At 49.2% G+C, this 8,654-nt stretch overlaps 1 non-coding gene across 1 annotated transcript; it reads left to right on the forward strand.

Annotated features, from left to right (window-relative positions):
* Positions 1-422: 422 nt before the first annotated feature.
* On the forward strand, positions 423-495 carry Trnak-cuu. Its single transcript has one exon. It is a non-coding gene; the product is annotated as a tRNA-Lys (tRNA).
* The last annotated feature ends 8,159 nt before the right edge of the window (positions 496-8,654 follow it).

The raw sequence follows: 8,654 nt of genomic DNA on the forward strand, positions 1-8,654 counted from the left end.
ACTAGGGACAGTGTGGGGGCATGCAGATTATGCACTGAACTGCAATATCACATCTAAGAAGGTGCCTCTCAAATTTTAGACCTCATAGGTTTATGTACTTATTATAATTCTTTTGGCAAATGATAAATGACTTATTCTAATAAGATTATAACAAGTTTCAGCCAATGGAAGTAAAGTACCTTTAAAAAGGGATATAGATGTGTAGCTAGAGTTTTCCTGCCACGAAACAAGGGACTACTGATTCTTGCCATACTGCAGGTTGAGCGCACACACCAGGAACCCGCCATAGTAGCTAGTAGCTCAAACACGCATGCTGCCGCTAACTTGAAAAAGACAACTAAGAACTGTTTTTAGGTCCATTTTAGAATCTTTTTACTCAGGTTTTAGGTTGAAACTCTTGCCCCACGTTGGGCGCCATTCTAGCCCGGCTAGCTCAGTCGGTAGAGCATGAGACTCTTAATCTCAGGGTCGTGGGTTCGAGCCCCACGTTGGGCGCCATTTGTTTCTGTGTTTCTTATTTAATAAGACGGTTGGTTATATCTACATAGATGGTCACATTAATGGTCCTAATAAATCACACTTCCTGGTGTGCACACCCTGTGCCGTCCTTTGCCCCTCTGACTCTGAACTTGATTTCAGCCATTTCCATATGAGCAGTTGTGACAATATCTCACACACGCACACACTGTCCCCCTGGTTATCAAAGCCTCATTGTTAAAGATGGCTCTAGTGGTCCAATACCTAAGTTCAAAGTCAGACGAAAAGGAGGAAAGACAATCGGTTGTTTTGTTAGAAAAGCGTCCCCCCCCACCACCAATGTTCCAGCAGCCTGCCATTGATAGCTCACTGAGGTAAGCCATATGGCTGTTGTTAGTTGCTGTGGGATGTCTTTCTGTATGCTGTGAACATGTGTTGCTCCCATTGGCTAATAAATAAAGCTGCATTGACCTATGGCAGGGCAGGATGGAGCCAGGTGGGAAAATCCAAGAGAGACAGTGAGAGCTGCAACATGTAATGGGACGCAGGTAAAGCCAAGGAACACGATACACAAATAAATAGTTACGGGTTAAGTTATAAGAGCTAGCTAGTGAGAAGTCTGAGCCATAGGCCATATAATTTGCAATTAATATTAAGGCCCTGAAGAGTTATTTCATAAGTGACCAGAGAAACTTAGGCTACAGTTAGCAGCAAAGGAGCCTGGGAAATGAAACACTTAGCTTTTCCAGTCTCTGAGGTACAATGGATCAATATCTTGTGTGGGCTAAATAATAGTGTTTGCCATAGAACTTTTTAAAATGATTTATTTTTTATTTTATATGTGTGAGTGCTTGCTTGCATATATGTATGCATACCACATGTGTGCCTGGTGCCTGTGGCGTCCAGAAGAGGGTATCAGGTCCCCTGGAACCGGGAGTTAGAGGTGACTTTAGTCACCATGTTGGTTCTGTGAACCGAATCCAGGTCGCCTGCAAGAGCAGCCAGTGCCTCTCCTTACAGGGCCATTTCTCCGACCACTGGCTACAGAACTCCTAACCCTGGACCCTGTTCTAGGAACAGCATAAAGGCATGTAAGATGCAGGCTGTAAGCTCGGAACCAACCGCTGCGCTTAGCTTGGAGTCCACTGGGCAGAGGTGATCTCCAAGGGGTTAATTTATTCAACAAATCACTTTACAGTAAGTTGGGCTCTGGTGTTAGCCTGAGATGCAGGAATAGAGGAGCGGAGATCTAGCTGGCCATAGACCTGAAGAAAAAGGACAATGGGCAACACCACACCTCTACCCAGCTCTCTGCACACCCATTTCTACCCAGGTCCTCTTTAACGTCAATTCCTATTCCCACTTCCCTCAGTGACTCAGAACACCAGTCATGCTTACCGCTCCGAAGATGGCAGGTCAGATGGCCTAGCTTTTCTACGCTTGCCCCTGATCTCAGTGAGGTGTGCTCACAGTGGGCGGGTCAGCCGAGGGCCTTGCTCACAGGCCTGCTGGTTCTGCTGGCTGTCAGTTAGGCCCTGGGCCATCGGGACCAGGAATCTCTCACTGTCAGCAGGGTTCCTCAAGGTGGTCAACAAGGTAAATGTTTCCCAGGCATAAGAGCAGGCAAGCCCGCATGCGTGTGGCACTTTGCAAGTCTGGGTCATGGTTGCTGCTTTCATCAGTCACAGCAAGTCACAAGTGCGGAATGTGGTAACACACCCTGTCATCCCAGTGCTGAGGCTGAGGCAAGAGGATTGGGAATGTGAGGACAGCCTTGCTACATGGTGGGTTCAAGGCCTGCCTGGACTGTGTAAGCAGCTCTGAGGGGAAAGGTATCCTGGCAGTTGGGAGGCAAGGAATACCACAAAGTCACACTGCACAACAAACCACACATAAGAGATTTATTGGGAAAGACACAGATGCCTGGCTGCCTCTACTCTGAAGAGAAAACAGCAAAGAACCAAATGGAAGGCAGGCTTTATATAGGGTTTCTTAGAGGTGGGGTTTTCTGGGGGTTGGGGGAGGATTTACAGGGTGGGGATTGGTGGAATATCAAGCTTAGAGATTGGTAGGTTTTCAAAACTTGGAAATGAGCTCGGACTTTTTAACCCTACAGACTGAATAGCAAGGCTCTATCTAGAAATAAGACAACCATAAAACAGACAAAGGCTAAAAACATACACACACACACACACACACACACACACACACACACACACACACTCAAGCTCTAAAACAAACAAAAACCCAAAATGAGTCATAAAACTGGTCCAGATACCTGGGATACAGTCTATTTCACCACAGGAAAAGCCACCAAGTCACAGTGGAAGGCAAGAGAGTGGGAACCTAAGGGTTTGTGGTCATCTGACAAACTCCCAGCCTCCTGGTCTTCTGCTCCGCGAGGCTGGTACCATAAACATTTGTGGAGCTCAATAATGAACTGAGGCCAGGCACAATTGACTTTATTAAACACCTGTAACTGCACCTCTGTACTTCAAATCAAAGGCAGCTTCTCCTTGGGAGCCCTGGGGCGGCGTGTGTGTGTGTGTGTGTGTGTGTGTGTGTGTGTGTGTGTGTGAGAGAGAGAGAGAGAGAGAGAGAGAGAGAGAGAGAGAGAGAGAGAGTCAACTCCTAAGCCAATGGCTGTCAAAACTTAAAGACTGAAGAAATTAATTTTACATTACCCAGAAAGTGATACTTATCCTCACTACATAATTGATTCTGTTTTCTATTATGTTTGAGATAATATGTTTTGTTTTATTTGTGTTTGTTTGGTATTTGGAGACAGGGTTTCTCTGCATAGCCCTGGATGTCCTGGAACTCCTGCTGTAGACCAGGCTGGCCTGGAAAATTTTTAAGAATAGTTGTGTCAGGCGACTTCCTTTCACTGTGACAAAATGCCCCAGGCCAATCGGGTTAAAAAAAGAGGATCGGGCCGGGCAGTGGTGGCGCATGCCTTTAATCCCAGCTCTCGGGAGGCAGAGGCAGGCGGATCTCTGTGAGTTCGAGGCTAGCCTGGGCTACCAAGTGAGTTCCAGGAAAGGCGCAAAGCTACACAGAGAAACCCTGTCTCGAAAAACCAAAAAAAAAAAAAAAGAGGATCGGTCCCTAGCAACACAAGAAAAACAACAGAAAAGGAAAGTTCATTCAGGTTTACGCTTTTGGAATTCTAGATGTCGTATCTTGACACCTGCTTCTAGTGTGCAGACCTGATGCTTCCGTCAGATGGAAGTCTACACCTGCTGACCCAACTCCTCCTGCTATACCTCCCCGATTTGATGCTAGCCTCTGGGGATCACTATACTGTTCTGTACTGCAATGAGATCAGACTTTCTAGATTCTACAAATGATTCTACAAAATGGCATCAGACAACATTTGCCTGTCTGTGTCTTGGCTCATTTCACTTCACTCCTTCCGGATTCCACCCACGCTCTTGTAAACGACAAGATCCCGTTATTTTTACTTTGTGCGTAGATTGCTCGCACCCTGCACACATCCACCCAGGACACTTTTCTATGCAAAAGCAATAGCAGGTGCAAGGGGCCCGAACCTGCAGCTTGGAGGAGCAAGTGGCTAACGTGGCTGAAGCCTTCGGATGGGAGATGAGATGCGAAGTGCAGGCGGGGCCTGTCGGGAAGGCGGGGCCTGTCGGGAAGGCGGGGCCTGTCGGGAAGGCGGGGCCTGTCGGGAAGGCGGGGCCTGTCGGGAAGGCGGGGCCTGTCGGGAAGGCGGGGCCTGTCGGGAAGGCGGGGCCTGTCGGGAAGGCGGGGCCTGTCGGGAAGGCGGGGCCTGTCGGGAAGGCCGGTAAGAACAACTCCAGCAGAAGTTCTGGTGTCTTCCAAGCAAGGAAGTGACTGATGGGATCTATTTTCCTAACCATCTTCTCCCAACCTCATGTCCAGCCCAGGATGACTCCAGACCTAATTTTTGTCAAAATCTGAAACAAGCCTAGAGCACCATGAAGAAGACCCACCCACCATGGATGATGCTCTCACTCTACCCCATGTTCTTCCCCAGAGCTCCTCTGGAGAGCAGAGCAGTGCAAACACCAAGTTGGAAAAGCTTCCTTCCGTCAGCTCCTGTGTTCACATCATCCCTTCAGCACTAAGGACCCCCACGCGTGCACACGGGCCACACTGCCAGTGACCCCCCCCCCACACACGGGCCACACTGCCAGTGACCCCCACGCGTACACACGGGCCACCCTGGCAGTGACCCCCACACGCACACACGGGCCACACTGGCAGTGACCCCCCCACATGCACACACGGGCCACACTGCCAGTGACCTCCACACGCACACACACGGGTCACACTGCCAGTGACCCCCACACGCACACACGGGCCACACTGCCAGTGACCCCCACAATACACACGGGCCACACTGCCAGTGACCCCCCACATGCACACACTGGCCACACTACCAGTGACCCCCCACACTCACACATGGGCCACACTGCCGGTGACCCCCCACATGCACACACGGGCCACACTGCCGGTGACCCCCACACGCACACACTGGCCACACTACCAGTGACCCCCACACGCACACACTGGCCACACTGCCAGTGACCCCCCACATGCACACACTGGCCACACTGCCAGTGACCCCCCACATGCACACACTGGCCACACTGCCAGTGACCCCCGCACGCACACACGGGCCACACTGGCAGTGACCCAGCAGAGCCTTGGGGGTTTCTGATTTGCATACCCACAGCTCTTTCCGTTTTGGTGACCAGGAAGCAGGCCTCCTCTCCCGGTGGGAGGTGGTCCATCTCTGTTGGGACATCTTCAGTGCCTGCTGTGGGGGCTCTCACATGTGGTCACACACTAAGAAGAAAGCCTGGGAAGCCGGGTGGCAGAGGCCAGCAGAGTTCCCAGAGCCGGGGCCTCCTTCTTGGCCTGTCCCCAAGAGATGAATTCCAGATGTTTTCTCCCAGAGCCTTCCTCCCTTCCCCTCCCCCTTTCCTGTTGAGCCCCCTCACTCTGCTCTCTCCAACCCCCAAGCCAGGCAAGACTTAAGGTGGAAGCCATTGCTGTCACAGCAGGGGAACTGCTCCTCTCCAGGGAACAGAGTTCAGGATCTGTCACCCTATCTGGGGCCTGCGGTAAAGCGAACACTCTTCGGAGTTGTGTGGCCAGAAAATCCCGATGCGCCTTTCTGTCCCTCACTCTCCGTTCCCACAGAAGTGACTGGCCCGAGACTTTTCTCTTATTTACTTAGTAATTTTCAGACACTTTCAAAACCTGGAGATAAAGATGTTTTTGCAAAGGGGGACTGGCAGGGTTGGGAGAGAAAGGGAGCATTGAAATGCCAGGGAGCAGCTGGGCATGGTGGCGCATGCCTTTAATCTCAGCACTCTGGAGGCTGAGGCAGGAGGATCTCTGAGTTCCAGGCCAGCCTGGTCTACAGAGGGAGTTCCAGGACAGCCAGGGCCACACAGAGAAACTCTTGTCTCAAGAACACCTCCCTCCCGAAAAAAAGAAAGCCCTAGGAGCTCGTGACTTGCACATCAATCATACCTGTTTCCAAGCCGTCTCTTCCCCGCTGCACCATGTGGATTAAAGTGGTCTGTTTCACCTCTCACCAGCTTTTAACTCATCTGTAATATAGTTATATTTATTTCTACTTCTCAAGTGGGGACTTTTTTCCTTTTGAGGTGCTGGGGAACCCGCCCAGGGCTTTGTGCGCGGTTAGCAAGCACTCCATTGCATTCTTGTAATGAAGTCCTAGAGCGGGTTATAGATCTCAAGTTGTCCTTGAACTTCACACACACACACACACACACACACACACACACACACACACACACACACACACTTCAACCTCCAGAGTGCTGCTGTTACAGGCACAGGCCACAGTGCCTTGTCTAAAAAAGACTCCTGATGTATTCCTTGCGTGCCGCAGTAAGTCTTGATAAGTGATAGTGTTGTCATAAAGAACAGCTGGCAGTACTTTCCAAGACAGAAAAGCCGTGGATATGGAAGAGTTTCAGAAACAAGAGCATCCAGTTAATAGCACCATCTTAATGAATCAGATTGGCTGGCTTCCCAGGATCCACCTCTGTGTCAGCCCGGATCTTTGTGAGTGTGTGAAGTGGGAAAGACACGTCGATCGCCCTGTCCACATTTCACAGATGAAGAAACTAAGTTCCTGGGGAAGGGACCGAATGTAGAACTTCGTATGTTGCGTCGTTGCACAAAACAAACAAGAAAAACGTGCACAAGATGGTCACTGGGGTTTTGTTGTCACAGAACAGAGAAGCGATGCGTCACCACCAGACCCCAAAGTCGTCACCCTTCAGTGCCTGTCAGCTGTGTTTCCCAAGAGCAAAGAAAACACACAGTAGCCTGTGAAGACTGCTGTCCTAAGGTAGGACAGGAGGAGGAAGGCCTTAGGTGTGAGCTGGTGATTTATGGGTATAGCCTCCAGCCTCAGGGAGCTGAGATAGCAAAACCCGCTGATAAGGCTAAACCCAGACCCTGCCAAGTAATGTCTGAAAACTGCAGCAGCCCAGATAATGGACTTAGAACGGGAGAGAAACCAAACATCTAAAATCAAAGCAAATCAGCAAAGTATCTCTCCAATGGCGATCCTTCTGAGCTCAGAGCAAAACTTAAACACCAAGAGGTCATTCTCAACAACTGTGGTGACCTCCAACCATACAACTAGGTTCATTGCTACTTCAGAATTGTAATTTTGCTACTGTTATGAATTGTAATGTAAATATCTGTGTTTTCATGGTCTTCGGTGACCCCCAGGAAAGAGTCATTTGATCTCCAAAGGATCTGGACCCACAGGTTGAGAACCTCTCTTCTGTAGCTGAAGAATTTTATTTTTTTCTTTTAAGTCCTGGAGAGGATGGCTTGGCTTCCTCCCAGAAAGACCAAGTAACTGGTTCTGAGTCCCAATCAGTGATTCCCTAAATAAGAACGGAGAGGAACAAGCCAAGCGTGGGTTCCTTGATGAAAATAAACAGGAAGTGGGCAGTGCACAGGGAGCGGCCAGGATTACGCAAGTGGCCTATCTGGTCCTATACACTCTTTAGAAGGCTGACGAGGAAAAAAAAAAAAAAAGTCAACCTCAATCTGTTTTCCTAGTGACTCCTTCTGAGTCTTTGAATAAAATTAAAGCTGATATTTTCTTTAGGGTAGCTGTCTGCTTAGCTATATTCCAAGCCCCTTCGACTCAGCAGATCTGAAAATAGGAAGTTGAATTCATCATCTCCACGCAAGCGCATTCATCATCTCCACGCAAGCGCATTCATCCTCTGCCAGCCCACATATCATCCCATGGAACCAGTCCCCCAAACCAGAAACCTGGGACCTCATTGGGGGCAGCTCCTTCAGGCCACTCTTCCCGTGGGTCTCTGGGTTCAACCGTACGCAGCCTAAACTGTTATCAAATCCCACCATTTCTCTCTGTCACCTAGATAGCCAAGTAATAGCTACGGCTTCTCCAGGCCCCCATTTCTGAGCCCTAGACTGCCTGCTCTTTGTCCTGCCCAGACCTCAGCAGCCTGCTTGGCTTACAGCACTCAGCAGTGAGCCAGAGTTGTGGACAGCTGATTGGGAGAGATGGCGGGATACTTAGGAGAGCCATGACTCTTTCCGGTTAACAAACCCCGCTGATGTGATCTTCTGTGAGAAGATCCAGCCAAGCTCCTGAAGACGGCAGCAGTGTGGCCCCAAGGATAGTCTGTACAGTGAAGCTTCTATACTGTAAAATGAGTCAGAATAGCATTCCTTTTGAAGGCTGAATAATATTCTATTGCATGTGCATACAATTTGCCCAGTCATCCGTCTTCAAGCATTTGGGTCGTTTCTACTTTTGGCTAGCATGAACAATTTTTATTATAAACACTGGTTTACAAATACGAGTGTCCATCTTTCATTTTTTTGGAGGTAATGTACTCAGAAGCAATGCTGCTGGGTCATCTGGAAAAATTATTGTTTAACTTTTGGCCTCTTCAGCTACACTGTGAACTCTTAAGAGACAAAGAGTGAGTCTTGACATAAATATTTGTTGAATAACTATCATTAGCTCAGCGGAAAGGATTCCACAAGGGCAGAGAGCGGAGATAAGGGCTGGGGAGAAGAAAGAGACTCCAGTCCCTCATGATGCCTGGCTTCTGATAAGCTGACGAAGCTGTGATTAAGATCTTGAGAAAGGA

The sequence above is a fragment of the Peromyscus leucopus genome, chromosome 10 (genome assembly GCF_004664715.2).
Source record: "Peromyscus leucopus breed LL Stock chromosome 10, UCI_PerLeu_2.1, whole genome shotgun sequence".
NCBI classification, from domain to species: domain Eukaryota; kingdom Metazoa; phylum Chordata; class Mammalia; order Rodentia; family Cricetidae; genus Peromyscus; species Peromyscus leucopus.